We start from the raw sequence: 21551 nt of genomic DNA, 5'->3' as shown, positions 1-21551 counted from the left end.
GTTATTATGAATACGCTGACTTTTGATTTAGCGGTATAGGACCGGATTATAAGTGTTCAATTTTGAGTTATTGTTAATAGGCTGACTTTTGATTTAGCGGTATAAGACTCTTGTTTTTTTACGTGTTAAAGAGTAGTGAAGATGCTCATAAACGTATGAACAATGTTGACAGTCATTGTGAACACGTGATGTAAAATAAATTTTGGTTGACTGGCTTATCTGACTGTTTTGTTTTGCTTAAAGCGCCTTAAAGTCCGGTGCGCCTTGTATGTGGAAAAAGTTTGAAAATAGACCACTGATTGACTGTGCGCCTTATAATGCAGTGCACGTTATAGTGCGGAAAATACGGTAGCTTAAATTGCTTTTGTTAGCAGTGTTCGCTTCAGACCACTGTAATTAAAACAATTCAATACAACTGCTTTGCCATGATGCTTGAATGAGACTTGATATTTGCTCCAAAATGTATGTAAATACAAAATCTTTTGTACTGTGTATTTACTGTGGTTAAAGAGTGTCAAATGTTTCGAATACTATCTGCTACTGTTTCCACATTTCAGACTAAATATCAACAAAATTCAACTGTGATCAAACACCACCAAATTCCTGCTACTACAGTGTGCACAAGTTCAGTATCCCTTAACTACGATAGACTTTCACATCCAGCCAGTGACAAGATGTTCATGCATGCACTGAAACAAGTCATTATACAGACTTGTACACACAAGTGAAAAATTAGTGTTAGGTGGTCATGCTAGTGATAATTGTACATTTAGAAGGGTTAGTAACAAAAGCTGTTTAAAAACACCTACTTCTGATATAAGGATATCTTTTAAATGTAACCAGTCTGAGTGGCCCAACGAAGTAGTAATGTAGTGGGTACTTCTCTGGCAGGGTATCATGTGCTATCAGGAACATTTTACCAGTTGGACATGGTTGCAGTTCAAAGGCCCGGTAGTGCTCCCTAAACCAAGCTGAGAACTTCTTGACTATGAAATTAACTGTATCCTGAAGTACCAATATCCTAATTATCTGTCCAAATTCAGGCAGTCCATCAGTAAATTCACAGATTACTATCATTCCGGTTCTATAGCAGATCCCTTTGCAATCTGCACTTTTAGCCATGTCTACTTCTGTTATGCTTGGGTACATCTGCTGGATAAGCAATGATACTTCATCTTTTAGCACCTCAAGAGGAACTCTTGATGCACCTGAAACTTCAAAGCCAGGTTTATGTGGAGTCGATGAGTGTAAGTGATAGGCAATCATCAGCTGGTGTTTCTTTGCCAGTGTTAAAGCAACATTCTTGAAACACTTGGTATGATGAGCAACATTTTTAAAAAAGCTGTGTTTACCCTCAAATCGCATGGTCCACAGGCCATGATGTGAAAAGTCTCTGATTAGGAAATGCTTCTTGGTATTTCTGCCTGTGATCAGAAATTTTGCATTGAAGATATCCAATGGATTCTTCTGTATGTTCCTGGGCAACAGCAAGTTCCACTATCTCAGCAAGTGGATAATCTCCCACACTGACTCCCCTTCAGGTATAACATCTCCAATCATGAAAGGTAACAACCTTAAGAGAGTCCAGTTTTCAGCAGCATTGCCACCAATTGTGTTGTTCCTTTTAAATGACTGTGGCACAATATGGGGACGGTTTGTTTTATCATCTCCCTTGTAGGGGAAACTGAGGATTACCTTATTTAGAGTATCCAAAGAAAAGTATTTTTTGGACATTAACATACCCAGACACTGTGCAAGTTCCACTGGAACAATACCCTCAAACAGATCATGGAGTATGTCAGGAGGATATCCAGTTGTGACATCAAAATGAGAAAGATTCTCTGTCAGCACACATGCCCTTTTTACTCCAACACAAGGTTTTCCACTCTCCTCTGCACTTTTCACATGTTCATTGTGGCTTTCTTTAAATCTTAGAGTAAAATCTCCTGACAGAACCTGCTTGGACTGAAAGTCACTGAAACTCCCTGTGCAAAATCGACAAACATAGTGTCCAGAAAAATTCTCTACAAAGCCTGCAAGCCCATGGGCACCAAGATTGTCCGCAACTACACACTGTACTGTGCCTTTAACATTTTTTCCAATCTGTGGGACAAATACTCCATGATTATCCATTACAACCAAATCATGCAAGAGAGGTTCAAGCACTTTACCATATCCATAAGTTTTGATATGGCTACTTTTACACAGCAAAGCCAAATAGATGGATGACAAAGAGGACTGCTGACCTGGGGGTAATGACAGCGGCAGATCATCCCAGCGTTCCAAATCTTGCTTTAGACAAGCCATTAAAGGTGAAAAGTTAGCATTAAAAAGATCTTTAAATTTGTGTGTGATCCAAATTCCTAAGTACTTTAATTTATACAAACTTATTTTAAACAGAAATAATTAACACTTAAAGCTTTAGGGTTCACTGGCATAAGTTCACTTTTACTTAACTTTATATCCTGATATATTACCAAAGTCATTTAACATTTTGAGGATTTTGGGCAAACTAGTTATAGGATCAGAGACATACAGCATGTCATCTGCATATGGAGAAATTTTATGTTCAATTCCACCTCTCTGAATACCTCTAATTGCAGACTCCTTACACAAAGCAATTGCTAGAGGTTCGATGGCTATAGCGAACAAGAGAGGTGATGATGGACAACCCTGTCTAGTGCCACGACCAAGTGGGTGTCATGTTGGTGGAGCGGGCGAGCAGGAAAGCAGGCTAGATGAGCCGGTCAGACGGGAAAACAGGGTTTATTAAGGGATCCGGGCAAACAGCAAACATCCAACACGACACTACACAATGACCGATCTGGGAGACAGTGGGAGACGCGGACTAATATACACAGGACAAGTCAAAATTAACAGGAAACAGGTGATGACAATCAGGGATTAACACGAGGTAACGAGGTGGGCGTGGCACACACGAGGATCGGACGGAGCTGGGCGTGACAGCGGGAAGTAAGATGATAAATTATTATTTGTTCGGACTGCCGCAAGAGGGGACAAATAGACAATGTTTATCCAATTTATAATTCGGGGACCAAAACCAAATTGTCTAAGAGCGTAAAAAAGAAAGTCCCACTCCACCCTATCAAATGCTTTTTTGGTATCGAGTATCAGTATCTCTGGAGTTTTGGATGGTAATTGGTCGTATAAAATATTATGAAGTCTGCGTTTATTAAAATATGAATACCAATTTTTGATGAAGCCTGTTTGATCCTCTGCTATGATATAAGGCAGAACATCTGTTCCAAAAATGGAAAATAACTAATGATTTCAAAATTAAGCAGGAGTATCTAAGTCTACAGGCAGAGTTAAAAAATTACATTAGGCTATCCAAGAGGGATGTAGAAAGAAAAATTGCATTGGAGGCTAAGCATGACAGTAAAGGTTTCTTCCAATATTTTAACTCCAAGAGAGCACTAAAAGCTGAAATCACTAATTTGCAGGATAGTAAGGGACTTATAATTGATAATGAAATTGATATGGTAAATGAGTTTAATGATTATTTTTCAAGGGTGTTCACAATAGAGAACACAAGTAACTTACCACCAATTAATACGAATACAGCATCGTCTATGACCAATATATGTATAACTGAGGTTGATGTGATACTAAGCCTAGCTAAACTCAAAATAAATAAATCGCAGGGGCCTGATGGCATCTTACCTATAGTCTTAAAAGAGATGAGGGATATTATTAGCCAACCTTTAACTTTAATATTCCAGAAATCGTTATCTGCGGGTGTGGTACCATCAGATTGGAAGCATGCTAATATAACACCCATATTCAAAAAAGGGGATAGAAGTAATCCAGCAAACTATAGGCCAATCAGTTTAACTAGCATTACTGGAAAAATAATGGAAGCTATAATTCAAGTGAAAATGGTAGATTACCTAGATGCAAATAACATCATAAAGGATAGCCAACATGGATTTAGGAGAGGTAGATCCTGCTTAACGAATCTACTTGAGTTCTTTGAGGAAGCTACAAGTGAAATTGATCACAAAAAGGCCTATGATGTGATTTACTTAGATTTCCAGAAGGCCTTTGATGTTGTCCCCCACAAACGTCTCTTGCTAAAGCTTAAAGCTGCAGGGATTTTAGGAACTGTGGCAACTTGGATCAAAAACTGGCTAACTGACAGGAAGCAGCGAGTAGTTATTAGAGGCACAATGTCACAGTGGGCCTCCGTTCATAGTGGGGTACCACAGGGTTCAATTTTAGGACCTCTATTGTTCCTAATTTACATTAATGATATTGACACAAATACATACAGTAAACTGGTTAAATTTGCAGACGACACCAAGGTGGGCGGGGTAGCAGATACTAATCTAGCAGCAGAGAGGCTTCAACGGGATCTGGATTTAATTAGCGAATGGGCTGATACTTGGCAGATGAAATTTAACACAGATAAATGCAAGGTAATCCATGCAGGGAGCAGAAATATAAAGTACAGATATTTTATGGGTTCCACTGAAATAAAGGTAGCTGATTACGAGAAAGATCTCGGTATGTATGTTGATGCTTCCATGTCCCCCTCTCGCCAGTGTGGGGAAGCAATAAAAAAGGCGAACAGAATGTTGGGTTATATCTCTAGATGTGTGGAGTTTAAGTCAAGGGAGGTGATGTTTCACTTATATAATTCCTTGGTAAGACCCCACCTAGAATACTGTGTGCAGGTTTGGTCACCATTCCTCAAGAAGGACATTGCTGCCTTAGAAAAGGTGCAACGAAGAGCTACGAGAATGATTCCTGGTCTTAGAGGAATGTCTTATGAGGAGAGGTTAGCGGAACTGAATCTGTTTAGCCTTGAGCAAAGGAGACTAAGGGGGGATATGATTCAGGTCTATAAGATTCTAACGGGTCTGGATGCTGTTCAGCCAAATGACTATTTCAATATTAGTCTAAATACTAGAACTCGTGGCCATAAGTGGAAATTAGCGGGAAAACATTTTAAAACAAATTTGAGGAAGCACTTCTTTACACAGCGTGTAGTTAGAGTATGGAATAGTCTTCCTGCTAGTGTAGTGGAAGCTGGGTTCCTTTAAATCAGAGCTAGATAAGATTTTAACAACTCTGAGCTATTAGTTAAGTTCTCCCCAAACGAGCTTGATGGGCCGAATGGCCTCCTCTCGTTTGTAAATTTCTTATGTTCTTATGTTCTTATCTTCTATCCGATGGGAAAGAATTTTGGACAGTATTTTACTATCTACATTTAGAGTTGAGATGAGGCGATATGATCTGCAGTATAATCACTGTTGCCAACTCCTCAGCAAGGAAAGTAGCTGTTGACTGTCCCAAAAGTCGCTAAATGACAGCAACGCTTCATTTTCATAATATGGAATGTACATGTAATTATAATCGATGCTGTAGGAGAGAGGAATAATGTCGTGGGAGAGACAAAAAAGTGGTTAAAAAACACCCTAAACGCGTATAAAACTACAAATTAACTTTCTTCTGTCGATTCTTGTTTTATATCACAATTCCAACCCTCCTCCTTTTCCCGGACTTGGGACCGGCAAAAGTGACCCCAAAGAGACACTCTGGCGGAGTTACTTATTTTTGATTAACCCAGTGCAGCATCAGCCAGCGGTTTCTTTGCGCATGCACGATTAATTTGCAGCCTGGACGCAGAGGGGTGTACATCTCCTGCTCTGATTGCAGCTGCGCGGGACTGGCTGCCTGTGAGTGCTTTGGGATGGGAGAGGAGCCCACGACAGCACCCGCTGCTCGGTGAGAAGAGTAAGAAGGAAACGTGCTTTCATGTCAGAATCTCCAAAAGTCTGCAATAGCACCAGAAAAAGTAGCTAGATTTGTCGCTAAACGCTTTTTCAGCAGCGCTTACAGTACAAAGTGTACTGTACTGTTACGTTTTCCATGGCAGTGTCACGCACGTACAGGCAGTGTCTCGTGACTAAACAGGTGTTACACCATATTCTGTGACCATCATATATTGTGACCCATAGGAGGCGCAAACTCCCGCGTGCATGCGCTTGGTACGCAAGTTACGTAAGTCTGCGGTTGAAAAGCACTGTCGCTCGACGCGACTCGTTTTTATGCAGACGAACCCACCAGAGTTTTAACTTTCATGACGGATACATTGTACAGCATAGTTTATGAACATGCCTTATAATGTTTAAAGTCTCATGCATAATGCGTACAATCCATGAATAGAGTAAAGTTAAATTGCATAGTCGGTGTGCATTCTAAATGTAATTTTTATGACGGTAATCTGATTTTACATGCCAATACAGTGGCAAATTAAAATAAAGCGAGAGTTTCAACAATGGGACACATATAGGTCGTACGTTGAATATTACCACTAAAATGTCAACTTAGAAAATAGCAAAGATGTGCGTGTGTATGTGTGTGTGTACATATATTTATTTAAAAAAAAATTTATATTATACATTTATAACATTCATAATATAAATAAATGCTCTATTACAGAAATGGTGAACCCAGAGTTAGGCTAGGGTCACATAATATGATAGCAGCCATCACAAATGGAGACCAGTATGCCGGGGACTGCCTGCTGATTTCAACCTTAAAAATTCTTCTGATTATGAAATGTTCATGCTCAAAGTCATCACCTGAAAAAGATTTGGTTGTTCCAATATGTTTTTGCAAGATTTATGCCAGGGTCACATAATATGATAGCAGCCATCACAAATGGTGACCTGTATGCCGGGGACTGCCTGCTGATTAGAACCTTAAAAATTCTCCTGATTATGAAATGTTCATGCTCAAAGTCGTCAAAATCTGTTTACTAATGAATCATACAAGACACCTTTAACATAGTATTTACTACCTCAACGTCTTTGTCTTTTATTTTACACTCTGTTCTCAGACTTGATATTCTGGTTTATCTTTTAAATGAATTTGTTTTTTCATTTAAGCTTTACATATAAAAATAAACACATGAAATCTGTGTTTGTGTTATCTCTGTTGTTAACATAATATAAGAATACAAGTATTTCTTTTTTACCCAAACTGGGCATTTAAATTTTATATACACTCACCTAAAGGATTATTATTAGGAACACCATACTAATACGGTGTTTGACCCCCTTTCGCCTTCAGAACTGCCTTAATTCTACGTGGCATTGATTCAACAAGGTGCTGAAAGCATTCTTTAGAAAAGTTAGCCCATATTGATAGGATAGCATCTTGCAGTTGATGGAGATTTGTGGGATGCACATCCAGGGCACTTAGCTCCCGTTCCACCACATCCCAAAGATGCTCTATTGGGTTGAGATCTGGTGACTGTGGGGGCCATTTTAGTACAGTGAACTCATTGTCATGTTCAAGAAACCAATTTGAAATGATTCGAGCTTTGTGACATGGTGCATTATCCTGCTGGAAGTAGCCATCAGAGGATGGGTACATGGTGGTCATAAAGGGATGGACATGGTCAGAAACAATGCTCAGGTAGGCCGTGGCATTTAAACGATGCCCAATTGGGCCTAAAGTGTGCCAAGAAAACATCCCCCACACCATTACACCACCACCACCAGCCTGCACAGTGGTAACAAGGCATGATGGATCCATGTTCTCATCTCTTTACGCCAAATTCTGACTCTACCATTTCAATGTCTCAACAGAAATCATCAGAGACTCATCAGACCAGGCAACATTTTTCCAGTCTTCAGCTGTCCAATTTTGGTGAGCTCGTGCAAATTGTAGCCTCTTTTTCCTATTTGTAGTGGAGATGAGTGGTACCCGGTGGGGTCTTCTGCTGTTGTAGCCCATCCGCCTCAAGGTTGTGCGTGTTGTGGCTTCACAAATGCTTTGCTGCATACCTCGGTTGTAACGAGTGGTTATTTCAGTCAAAGTTGCTCTTCTATCAGCTTGAATCAGTCGGCCCATTCTCCTCTGACCTCTAGCATCAACAAGGCATTTTCGCCCACAGGACTGCCGCATACTGGATGTTTTTCCCATTGCACACCATTCTTTGTAAACCCTAGAAATGGTTGTGTGTGAAAATCCCAGTAACTGAGCAGATTGTGAAATACTCAGACCGGCCTGTCTGGCACCAACAACCATGCCACGCTCAAAATTGCTTAAATCACCTTTCTTTCCCATTCTGACATTCAGTTTGGAGTTCAGGAGATTGTCTTGACCAGGACCACACCCCTAAATGCATTGAAGCAACTGCCATGTGATTGGTTGATTAGATAATTGCATTAATGAGAAATTGAACAGGTGTTCCTAATAATCCTTTAGGTGAGTGTATAATTGTTATTAATTTTCATTTCATTATAATTAGAATAATAGCCTCATACATTTGGGGCAACGGAGGTCTTCAATGTATTGTTAGGCTGGTCAAAGTCAAGTGTGGCTCCATGTTCACTCCACTGTTTCAAGAAAGATGCCACCTAAAAAAAAAACACAGGTTGCATAGAAGACACAGATTTTATTATTAGGCCTAGTTAGATATGTAGCTTGCATGGATGAAAAAGCTGGCCTATCATTCTAACACTAGATAGATTGAATGGATAGGAGCAGTTTGGAAAATTTCCCCATAAAAGACTGTGAAAAATTTGATGGAAAGAGGAATGAAAAAGAGAGATATAGGTGGAATTTCAAAAAGAAACATACAAGTACATTTGTTCTTGATGGGTGGGAAAATTCAGCGGTGGAACGGAGCTTCTAAGTAAAAGAAGGACTGTAGGAGGAGATGCAGTAGGTGCTGTACTGTGATACTGTAGGTAGATTTGATAAGAAGGAAAATAAAAATGCACATTTCACAGGGCTTTATTTTTAAAACTCTACAGTAAAATGTCCTCAAACTCTGTATATAATAAGTGTAATAATTACCCTATCAGGTAAGGTTTTGAACAGACGTTTTGATTTCGACCTGAGCAATTGCTGCTAATTTGGCAGATCACGCCTGTTTAAGGTGGAACGGATTTTGTGAACAAGGAACTGCCGAATAAGGAGCCAACTGCTCTGTTTTAGAGTAAGTCTAAATCACTGGTATTTAACAGAAGTACAGGTGTTTACATTTTAAGAACATTAACACAGAAAATGAAAAGTCCTTTTTGTGGAAAATACTCAGCAATTATTTATAATTAATCGTACCATAGATGCCTTATTAATTAATTGCTGCATGGATAACTAAAGCTGTACTCTAGGTTTCACAGATTATATGTTCTTGATGTGGTGTGAATTTAGATTTTCTAGATTGTGTTGTGTCTGTCGTATGTACTACTGACTTTAATTTATGAAAGCATTTATAGTTTCCAATTTAGTTTAATTTGTAATTAACTTTGATTTTACTTTAACAGACAAAGGTTCCATTTGAACTTGTTGGCATGGACCTAATTGGGAAGCTGGTCATGACAGAAGAAAAGAATCAGTATACATGTGTGATGATTGATTATTGCAGAAGATGGACACAAGCTTATGCCTTAAAGTCAAAGACCGCAAAGGAAGTGACAGAGTGCATAACTAAAATTTGTTTAACAATTTGAAGTGCCCAAACGCATCCTCACAGACCAGGGCAAAGAGTTTGTCAACACTGTAAGTATTTTTTTTTTTTAATACAATACATTTTGAAATGTTATTGTATTTTACAAATGTTGCCGAATATGTAAGCATTGTCAGGCTATGTATTTGCTATTCAGCAGAGGTATGAACATTCAGCAGAGGTATGAACTTATATATGTTTATACAGCGTCAATTCAGGCACAAATGAGGAAGAGGTTTTCTTACATCCCTGTAGATAAACACAGAGGTATGCCAAGCCTTGGGAATCAAGTGGAGCCTTTGTGTCCCATACCACCCCCAAACAAATGGGCTGGTTGAGAGGTGTAATGGTACCATACAGAGGTAAATCTTTTCACCATTACTTTTCTAGTCTTACACTTACACTTGTTTCACTGGGCTTTTGATTGTTGGCCTGATTCCAGTCCCCTGTTTCCAGTCTTCACACACCACTACATAAGCCAAACCAGCTTACTCACTCATTGTACCTTCCATGTATTCACTGAGCCTTCATATCTAACATTATATTCTTGTTTGTGTTTGGGAAGCTCCCCCATTGATTTCTTTGTTTTTAAAGTTTTATTCAGATCACTGTATAAGGGTGACTGCAAAAACAATGTAACTGTTACCGTCCTATGGAGAATATGGAATTCAAACCAAAAAGTTATGGATATATCTATTTCATTTGTAGGGCTCTTGCCAAGCTGGTGGACGATAAGCCCAACACCTGGGACAGATATCTAGATGCAGTGATGTTTGGTCTTCGCACCAAAAAGCAACTGACAACACGCTTCTCACCATATTTCCTGATGTTTGGTAGAGAAGCACGCTACCCATTTGAAGTGCCTGAGTATCAGGTTAGACAGGTTTTTAATATAAATGTTAATGCGTATATTCTTTGACTACTGAAGACAAGTTAAATAATATCTTAAAAACGTTATTTAATTTTCTACAGATTGATCACTCCATTGAGGACAAATATTTAGAAGAGGACTTTGACATTGAGAGGCAGGAAAAACTCCACAAAATAGTACAGGAAAATGTTGAAAGGGTGCAGGAGAAGACCAGAAGGCACCTGCGATCAAAGACATTTGGCCAAAGGCTTCAGGTTGGTGACATGGTGTGGAGGAAGAATGTTCACAGTCAGCAACGGAAGGGAGGAAAATTGGAGCCGGAGTTCTTGGGGCCTTTCACAGTGACAAGAATAGAGGGGAAAAGTGTTGACCTTGTAGATGGTTTTGGGAAAGCCACCTTAAGGGTTAACATTGACCACTTAAAGCTGCACACTAAAGAGGTCCCTAGAATTCCCAGCAAATTAAAAGAGTAGGCTAAAGTAGGGCTGTGCAATTAATCGAATTTCGATTTCGATTTCGGGTCTCAACGATCACAAAAATGGTGTAATCGAAAAAAACGATTATTCACTTTTTTTTTAAGTTATTTTGACCTGCGTTCTGACGCGCGCGCGCATCCACACTTTCGCCCTTCCAGAAGCCCGAACTCTCTCACTCTATACTGTCAGCGAAGAAGTTGCGTATGTGGTATCTGATCGCATTTAAAAATCAGCGCGAGTGAAGATGGCAGAAAAAGAGCAGCCACAGAAGTCTTTGGTCAACAAAAGAGGTAGAAGCAATTCTGTTGTTTGGGAACAGTTTGGATTCGAAGAAGCGGACGTGGATCAAAAACATATTAGGTGCTAGATTTGCTACGCGGTTGTGTCGGCACCGGTTGGTAACACCACAAATCTTTTTAACCATTTAAAATTTAAACACAGACCGACATATGACCAACTAATAAAGAAACAGAAAGAACGACGAACAACCCCCACAACATCCTCCGCAACACCTTTAAGGTTTAGATCTGTAACCCTATCACCATTTTGGCCATGTTGAAACATGTTTACATAGGCTAAAGTTGAAGTTAAACATATTTGCTGTTAGTTCTGAGCGATAGTGTGCCAGCCTTAAAATATTCTTGGACTGAGTTACTGACCGGAATTTTATTGTTAATTATGTTTAAAATGTAGATTGTTGTAAAATGTTGTTTTGAATTTTTCAGTTTGTTAAGGCACATACGTGAGCAAATTTATTTTGGACTAATTTATTTATTATTTTATTTAATATTTATATTTTATGTATTACTTGTTTTCAAAAGATTGTGGAAGTGCACTACATTGTTGATCTTGTTTGCCTTTATCTGTTTTATCTGTCTTAATCTGTTTTAAGGAGAATTCACTGTTCTGTTCAATAAATGCAACATATTTCCAAAGTCAATGAGTAATCGTGTAAAATAATCGTGATTTCAATCATGACCAAAATAATCGTGATTATGATTTTTTCCATAATCGAGCAGCCCTAGGCTAAAGCCAGAGTGCCCACCTCCCCTGCAGCAAAACCACCTTCACCCCCTACTCAATCTACCTCCCCTGCAGCAAAACCACCTTCACCCCCTACTCCAACTACCTCCCCTGCAGCAAAACCACCTTCAACCCCTACTCCAACTACCTCTCCTGCAGCAAAACCACATTCACCCCCTACTCCAACTAACTCTCCTGCAGCAAAACCAGCTTCTCCTCCTACTCCAGCTACCTCTTCTGCAGCAGAATCGGCTTCTCCACCTACTCCAACTACCTCTGCATATCCATCCTCATCTCTACCAACAGCTGTGCCCACCACTCCTCTGCTGGCATCAGCCACTGTATCTACCTCTCCACCAGCCGTCTCACTGCTGTCTTGTATGTACTCAGTCATAATATTCATATACAAATGTGAACTACTTTTATATTCTGCAGAATGCCATTTATATTAAAAATATCACTCAAATCATTATAAAGATTCAATATTCAAGTAGTTTGTCATATGCACAGTAAAAAAGAAAACGGTTCACAACCATGCAATGAAATTCTTTGCCAATCTACCTTTACACAACAATAACAGTAGCATTACAATGACAATAATAGCAATAAGATTACATAAATAATTAAGGTTAAAAACAGTTAAACAATAATAAATAAAAATACAAAGTGCTCTGTGAAGTGCTCTGTGCCTTTATGCTACAGATTGGATAACAGTCAGATGGAGAGGGTGGGGCAGTGGTGAATGTGCTGTAGAATGTATATTGTTGTAAGAAACTACACTAAGAGAAGATTTTTAGTTAGATTTCTAATTTTGTTTTGTTTTACAGGTGTGAACGAGGCCTGGGAAGGGAAAAATGTCCATGTACTGCTTTCAAGAATTGGGCCTTACAAAATTTTTTACTGGGACATCACAAGAACAGCTCCTGATCAGGAACTTGAGAGTGAGGTGTGTTGGGATATGTTTTTTTTTCTATAGCACTTTATATGTGTGTGTATGTATATTCTATATATACTGGCAGATGTATGAAAATTAATATTTTGGTTCTCAGGTGATAAATACCTACCTGCTGCGTTTGGTGCAGCATCATAATCAGAGAAATGAAGACAACCAGGCCCTTTTCATTGATTCCTATGAAATTACTAGCATTTGGCAGAAGAAGACGTCAAGGTTAAAGGTAATGAAAAGTGATGCTGTGACAGTGCACCATCACCACAAGTGTGAAGCCACATACGGTGACTGACTTGGTATATGAATGTCCTATTTTGTTCCTACTTTCTAAATGTTATTAATTTTATCATAAGAAGAGGGTATGGTGCTGGTACTAGTCCTCGTCTAGGTATTATATTTACATTACATTTATTCATTTGACTGACAGTATTATCCAAAGCGACTTCGAGCATAGATAGAAGTGTGAAGGGAACATAAGAACTACAACTATATTGCCTACATATAATGGAAGAGTTGCAACTACAAAGTGCATACATTGTATAACAAAACTACAAACGATAAAACTACAAAACAACCATCACAGTCATAGCTATAGATATCTGCAGGGGCGGACTGGGACAAAAATTCAGCCCTGGCACTGTAGCCACACCAGCCCACATTACCACACTGACACAGCCCCACCCACAGACACGCACATTCACTACTTATATTGGTGTACAGATGGTGAAATAATATAAGCTGTACCATATGTAATAGATATTTAAACATGTATTGTATGTGACTGGAACAAAAATAACCCGTTTATAACAAATTTATACATTTATACAGTAAAAACTAAATAAAAAAACAATCTGTGAATCTTGTAGAGTCCGTGTGCTGTCTGTTTATGCCGTTTGTCTGCTATTACTTATGATAGGAGTAACCTGTGAATGTGTATCACACACACACACACCTTTACACACAAATGGACATGAAGCACTAGCAACACTTCAGCATACTTTTATTCACAAATAACTATATATGTCATTCTCTGCAGTGTTGTTCTTTATTGCCAGTCTATATGTTCGCTTCTCCTTGTTTCTATGTTGACATTGTACACATTGTCTGTCTGATTCTACATCTTCTCATCCATTTTAACTCTGTAACTCTGCAATTTTAATATGTTTGTATGGCTGTCTGTGATTATACTTGTTCCTCACTCTTGCCTGACTGTCATTGTGTATAGCACAAAAAGGAATAGAATATATAGCAAAAAAAATCCTTCATGATATATAGTTATTTGTGAATTAAAGTATGCTGAAGTGTTGCATCTCCATTTGTGTGTAAAGGTGTGTATGTGTGTGTGTGATACACATTCACAGGTTACTCCTATCATAAGGGTTAATTTATCGTTAATTAGAGCCACAGTGTTAAAAAGGCTCACATGAGCTTTTATTTTGAAGTGTTTCTGGCAATCAGCCAGTGATCTCATACTCATGTTGATTGTACATGGAAGTGTTTTAGTATCTTTATTTGTATACGTTTTTCTGATTCCTTAATTTGTTTAATCTAATTTGTTGTAGACCACACATACACACCAACCCACATCGATACCCCGAAGTGATTGTTAGCACTTGCATGCTCAGTACTTGTTGGAAACTTTGTGGAAAGAATAAAGAATCAAAAGAATTCTGGATTGATTGCATCTCATTGTCTCTGATCGGACATCTGTGGTGAACTAGTCCCCCACTGGCAAACCCTAACTGGTTTCTATATCAGTTTTCTATACACAGTATTAAGAAACTCTCAGCATTTGTGTCAGGGTGTGTCTCTCTCATTGCTGTCTTCCTACCTCCATGATACTTGACTCTGCTGCAGCAGCTGAGCTATCTGCACTGGGTCCAGAAACATTCTAGTTTTGAATAGATGAACACACGATTCAGTCAAGGGAGAACATAAGCAAGCCAATGTCTCATTTTACATTGTCTAACTATTGCATAGATATATTACACTATTGCCTGTAATAGAAGTCTATGTTCCACCCTACCTAAGGATTAATTACATACTGTAACCTATGCATGTATTTAATGTTTTACTTTAAAGACTAGCTATGTATTCAGAGTTCACTACAAATGCCTACAGTACTATGGCTATAGCTATAGGTTCTTTTGCATGTTAGACTATATTGCTAGTAGCATACAGCAGTCTGTATACCCTAAATCCCACGTTATCTGCTGATAATGACATTTTAAAATGTACGGGAGTTCTACGCTAAGCTTACAACTGTTAAACACAGTGTAGGTTACTGTCAAAAACTGTCAGAAGTAGCGTATGGAGTTAATTTAGTGCCAAAAGTATCAATCAAAATTTTGAAAACCGCAAGCAAATCATTAAGGCCCAATCCCAATTCTATTTTCTACCCCTTTGCCTACCCCTCACCCCTTCCCCTTGCCCCTTGAAATGAAGTGGAAAGGGGTAGGGTTAAAAAATTTCCCCTAAGAAATGGGACAGCACTACTACACTGTTATACGTCATCATCCATTGTCACTACCTCCTAACGTTACGTCAGAGGACAGGCGCCGATGTTTATCACAAATTCCAAGATGTCGCCGTCAGCATCGTAGCATGTAAAGATTACTCACTCCCAAAGTTTTTTTGCGCCGTATTTGGACTTTAAAAACAGATGTTCGTTTTCACCTCGAAAACGTATGAGCCTTCGGGTTTCCTCAGCTGTCCCTATACAGAATATAATTTACAAAAATGTTGTCATGTTGCAATAAGTACGAATAGTGTAAGCACCGTTCATTTACATGTACACATATGGCCGTAAGCAAAACAAAACAACGCGTTACAACATGCAGTCAGTTACCGGGTAACGTTATATGACATAAAAATATATTTCCTAATATTGTGCAATCAGTGCTATCCGCAAGCAAACTTTAGCGATTTTTTTTCAAACGTTTCTTTACAGAACATCACCGTAAACACAAACACAAGATTGATGGTAATATACATGTAATGAAAAAATGTCATAAAAATCCTTATTAATGGCAAAAATTACTTAACATTTATGGGTCTGCTTGCTCGAGTGGGCAGCCATGTTGTAAATTTCTCTTAGCCCTTCGTTTGAAGTGAGGTCCCGAAAAATCTTCGTTTCGAGGGCTATCTAGCCCTTCCCCTTACCCCTACCCCTCCAATCAAAAGAGAATTGAGACACCCCTACCCCTACACGTGAACGCGCCAAACGGAGGGGTAGGGGTAAGTGTAGGGGTAAGGGGTAGAATTGGGATTGGGCCTAAGTATCAGAATGAAAATTTGTATTCCAAATATCAAAAAAGTCAAATAAAATAATTTACCCTTCTTCTTCTCTAATTTGTTTTGCTTTTGGAATGTTTTTCTTTGCTTTTGTAATTTTTTTTTTTGCTTTTGGAATATTTTTCTTTGCTTTTGGATTTTTTTTTTGCTTTTGGATTTTATTTTTGCTTTTGACTTTTGGCACTGTTTTAACGGGTGGGCGGGCCTTAGCAGCTTACACGTCTATTGGTCAGCTGGAATTTGGAGTGAACACGCCTTTAACCATCTGAGCACGCCCACTCCATGACGCATCAGAACATCGCAACATAGCGGGAAGCTCCGGAGCCAGTTTACAGCATGGAATTGCATCTTTGTAGTTGTGTAATAGTGTACTTTTATTAGGAATCGGTGTATGCAACACATATTTCGCGTTCATAAAATGTCACCAACCCATCCAATTCAGTAACTTTCGCTATTCCACCAACTATTGGGCAAAGAAAAATATTCCAAAAGCAAAAAAAAAAAATTCCAAAAGCAAAGAAAAACATTCCAAAAGCAAAACAAATTAAAGAAGAAGAAGGATAAAATTATTTTATTTGACTTTTTTGATATTTGGAATACAAATTTTCATTCTGATACTTAATGATTTGCTTGCGGTTTTCAAAATTTTGATTGATACTTTTGGCACTAAATTAACTCCATACTTTTTTTGCTTTCTCTGAGCTTTTCGGCACCGCCTTTCCTTTTTTTACGGTCCATCTCTGACAATTAGCTTGTGTTGCACTTACTGTTTGACATTCTTGCCAGATTTTGATTACGTCCGCGTAACCTCTGATTGGGTCGGATTGGGTCGGCCCATCTTGAAACCAGCCGGTTGTCGCCGATTGGGCCAAATGCTTAACATTTATTATTATTATTACTATTATTATCATCATCATCATCATCATCATAATATTCACATCTTGCAAGAGATATAAGCTGCCTGCATGTAAAAACAATACACATTAAAAAAAAAAAAACTGACCGGCCCACATTTAAAAAATGGTCCGGCCCTTCTGGCATTTGCCAGAATTGCCAGATGGCCAATCCGCCCCTGACCTGGATCCATGACGAAGGCACTGCAGGGAGCCCGTGGCTGTAGTATAGGGCTGTTAAGATTCCACAGGTATCTTTTTGAGTCACCCATTACCCATTAAGCCTACATATTGCTCTCTGTTCGCTCTGGGTGTGGTTTGTGGTTGTGTGCTTTGATTCTCATTAGTTAGACATGTAAGCATAAATACAAATAGATTAATAAACAAATTGTTGTACATTAGGTGAACATGCTTGTAAAAAGATTTTTTTTTATTTTATTTATGGGCACAGTTAATTATTTAAATGGGTTACTATGAAATATTTCATGCAGATATACTTTGTCATGCTTGTAACATTTTTGTGAGGGGTCCTTTGATTTAAAAAATTATTTTAAAACGTTTTTAAAACTGATCTTTGGCTATTCAACCTCCAAAAGCATCTCCCGCGATTTCGGATTTACTTTTCATGTTCCGTTTGCGCTTGTCTTATAACTTTTACGTTCATTCTTTTGTTCGTCACTTACATTCGTCACTTTTGCGTTCATGGGCTTCCTTCTGGTGCCGAAAACACCCGAACGACCGAGTACCTGGCCGTCGTGAGACACGGTTGCTGTATAAGTGAAGGGAGATACGGTCTCTAACTCGGTGACTCCAAAAAAAAAAAAAAAAAAGCAAGATCCCAGAAAATTGACAACAAAAAACATGATTATGAAAATCTTTGGAAACTTCTATGAGGTTTTATGTAAGTCACTTTTATCCAAAAAAATCTCAGTTTGTGCTATATATTTGTGTAATTTGTAAGATTCATTTTCAGGTTTTCTGAATTGTTTCAACGGTTTCATTCTTTTGTTTTTGCATTTGAATTAAAATGGACTTGACCTGACTTGAGAGGATTCAGATGTTCATTTACAATGTTTTCTGAGGTTTTGTTTTGAATTTTAATAGATGAATTACCAAAAGATTTCAAAGTACCATGAGTATGAAGCTGCACTTGAACCAAGTGGGAAAATGTGTCGTCTGCATTTTTTCCCTAACTATGGAGCATGGGATAGCTATGCCAGCCAGGGGACTGACTCCAATTCTGAGGTGCCTTGGTCAGGATCAATGACAGGAGTATCTGACACGTAACATCCACACCATGCATGTTGTTTTAGGATAGTAGAATATTTTAATTATGTTGTTGCTTAAACAACAATAAAAAGGGTACATAGTTGGTCTCCCAGCACAAAATATGTCTGATAAACGATAAAATTCACCATCCCTCCTGATTTGTTTTTACAGCTCGACTACTGCCCACAAGGGAATTGTATCCTATCCAGGGTTTGCCCCAACCTATACTGCTCTCTGCTGCCTGGGGTGGGCTCAGTGGTTGGAAGATGGATAGATGTATGGATGCATGCATAGATGGATGGACAGATATTTATAAGCTTAGTCACTTAAAAATGTAACTCCATGTGCATGATTCACTTCCACCCAAACCCCACCCTCTGGGTTCCCTTATTGTCAGCCTGGGGTTCTGCACAGGCTGGCACAGCTCTGTGCTGCTCTTAGCAATTGCTGTTTTGTGGACTCTGCCAGGGGGAACAATATGATGCTTTTACAAAAACAGCAGCTGGAGCTCTAGTGACATCACATGCAATACAAGGAGCACTGTCACAGAGGTTTGCAGAGCAGGTGCAAGCACTGCCTTCAGTATCAGTAATACTGGATGAAGGCTATGCTGAGCAGCAGATTGCTTCCAGGTTCAAAATTTCTAAGACAGCAGAACACAAGTATAAGGTGAAGCAGGAGACTTTGGAAACTACCAGCAAGGTAAAGGGCGGAAGTGACTTTCTAATGCCAGAGATGGCCATTAACTTATCTGACAGTTTCTCATGAATGCCGGATGACATCAGGTGACCTTAATAAGGAATGGGAAACATTAAGTGCAGGTGTGAAGGCAATGCTAGGACAGTTCCTATCAGGCTCCTAGAAGTAGGACTGAAGTCGTATAAGTAAGAAAGAAGTCCTTCATTAATAAGAAACAGTGAAGAACCAGGCTGCAGCATATATGTGTGTGTGTGTGTGTATACAGTATATATATACTGTATATATATATATATATATACACACACTGAACAAAAATATAAACGCAACACTCTTGTTTTTGCTCCCATTTTTCATGAGCTGAACTCAAACATCGGAAAATTTTTCTACATACACAAAAGACCCATTTCACGTGGTCTGCGGTTGTGAGGCCGGTTGGATGTACTGCCAAATTCTCTGAAACGCCTTTGGAGACGGCTTATGATAGAGAAATGAACATTAATTTTACGGGCAACAGCTCGGGTAGACATTCCTGCAGTCAGCATGCCAATTGCACGCTCCCTCAAAGGTTGCGACATCTGTGGCATTGTGCTGTTTGATCAAACTGCACATTTCAGGGTAGCCTTTTATTGTGGGCAGTCTAAGGCACACCTGTGCAATATTGATGCTGTCTAATCAGCACCTTGATATGCCACACCTGTGAGGTGGGATGGATTATCTTGGCAAAGGAGAAGTGCTCACTAACACAGATTTAGACAGATTTGTGAACAATATTTGAGAGAAATGTGTCTTTTGTGTATGTAGAAAAATTTTCCGATGTTTGAGTTCAGCTCATGAAAAATATTGCGTTTATATTTTTGTTCAGTGTGTGTATATATATATATATATATATATATACTGTGTGTATATATATATATATATATATACTGTATATATATATACTGTATATATGTATATAAAATTTAACGACGCATGATGATAAAATGACGCTGTGGTCTCTTCATTTTTTCAATGGCTGCATATATGTGATCATCGTGTTAGTCACCACATGCTAAATCATTAACAAAGCTTTCAAAATGATTTAAAAATATATTCCATAAATTGCAGTGATATGGCATTGTTGTGTTTTTGGTTCCCACAGTCAGGGGCATTACTTGAGAACATAAGAAATTTACAAAACGGCCCATCAAGCTCATTTGTGGAGAACTTATCTAATAGCTCAGAGTTGTTAAAATCTTTTCTAGCTTTGATTTAAAGGAACCCAGGGTTTTAGCTTGCATTACACTAGCAAGAAGACTATACCATACTCTGACTACACGCTGTGTAAAGAAGTCCTTTTTCAAATCCATTTTAAAATGTTCTTCTGCTACTTTCCACCTATGGCCACAAGTTCTAGCATTTAAACTAATATTGAAGTAGCCATTTAGCTGTACAGCATCCAGACCTGTTACAATCTTATATACCTGAACCATGCCCCCCCTTAGTCACCTTTGCTTGAAGCTGAACAGATTCAGCTTAGCTAACCTCTCCTCATAAGACATTCCTCTAAGACAAGGAATCATTCTTATAGCTCTACGCTGCACCCTTTCCAAGGCAGCAATGTCCTTTTTAAGGTATGGTGACCAAACCTGCACACGATATTCTAGGTGGGGTCTTACCAAGGAATTGTATAATCATAGCATCACCTCCCTTGACTTAAACTCCACACACCTACAGATGTAACCCAGCATCCTATTGGCCTTGTAAGCATCCTGACTTTCCGTAGTAAACCACCTTGTGCTGCAGTTTCCTAGATTTAGTTTTGCTGGAAACAGGTATGAAGTCCCCCTGCTCTTGCAACAAGTTGTTTTAAAAAATTCCCATGTCTCTTCAACAGTTCTGCTATTTAATTCCATCCAGTTTACAGTTTCTAGTTTCAGTCTCATACCATTAAAATTAGCCTTTCTACATTGTATATTTTTGTTTTGACCTTTGCTCTTCGGACACACAAGTTAACCTCAAATTAACCATGTTATGATCACTACCGTCCAGTGGTTCTAAAACCTCTAATTTTCCAATCCTATCCTGGTTATTAGAGAAAACAAGATTAAGAAGGTCTTCTCCCCTGGTAGGGGTATTAACAAACTGAGTAAAAAAACAATCCTGTACTAATTCCACCATCTCAAGTTAATTTTAGAAGAGTCAGAGACTATGTTCCACTGTATCCCAGATAAAAAAAATCACCCATAACCACCACATCATTTTTATTACTCATAATCCTGATATCATCCTATAACATTCTACTTTCCTCTGCAGCTACATTAGGTGCTCTATAACAAACACCGACAATTAGGCCATTTGAATTTTTAGCATCTAGTTTTACCCATACAGCTTCTGTACTTTTATTTTTATCAGTGAGCTCCCTTGCCTGCAAGTTTTCTTTTAGGTATACTGCAACACCACTTCTCTTCTTGCCTATCCGTTCTCTACGGAACAACGTGTAACCATCCATATTGCATTCTTCATCATTGTCACTCATCCATGTTTCGGTTATTCCTATAATGTCATAGGAGTCTGATGAAATTAAAGCCTCTATATCATGAATTTTGTT

The 21551-nt window shown here is 38.7% G+C and overlaps 1 protein-coding gene and 1 long non-coding RNA gene across 3 annotated transcripts in view; both read right to left on the bottom strand.

The window, feature by feature from the left end:
- The window catches only part of LOC140581960 (uncharacterized), a 90510-nt gene extending 74424 nt beyond the window's left edge, over nucleotides 1–16086 (bottom strand). Inside the window, exons 1-2 of one of the 2 annotated variants that reach the window (XM_072705923.1) lie at nucleotides 15340–16086; nucleotides 14641–14700 (exon numbers count right to left, since the gene is read on the bottom strand). The gene's annotated coding sequence lies outside the window, so the exon portion shown is untranslated. Of the gene's footprint in view, nucleotides 1–14640 lie in introns of both variants that reach the window. The other variant, XM_072705924.1, reaches the window with a different exon arrangement.
- Nucleotides 16087–16659: 573 nt separating this feature from the next.
- LOC140581877 (uncharacterized) overlaps nucleotides 16660–21551 on the bottom strand; it is a 39345-nt gene continuing 34453 nt past the window's right edge. Inside the window, exon 2 of the long non-coding RNA XR_011984923.1 lies at nucleotides 16660–16785. This is a non-coding gene — a long non-coding RNA (uncharacterized lncRNA). The remainder of the gene's footprint in view (nucleotides 16786–21551) is intronic.

The sequence above is a fragment of the Paramormyrops kingsleyae genome, chromosome 23, assembly GCF_048594095.1.
Source record: "Paramormyrops kingsleyae isolate MSU_618 chromosome 23, PKINGS_0.4, whole genome shotgun sequence".
NCBI lineage: Eukaryota > Metazoa > Chordata > Actinopteri > Osteoglossiformes > Mormyridae > Paramormyrops > Paramormyrops kingsleyae.
This window is presented reverse-complemented; position numbering and strand designations above follow the sequence as displayed.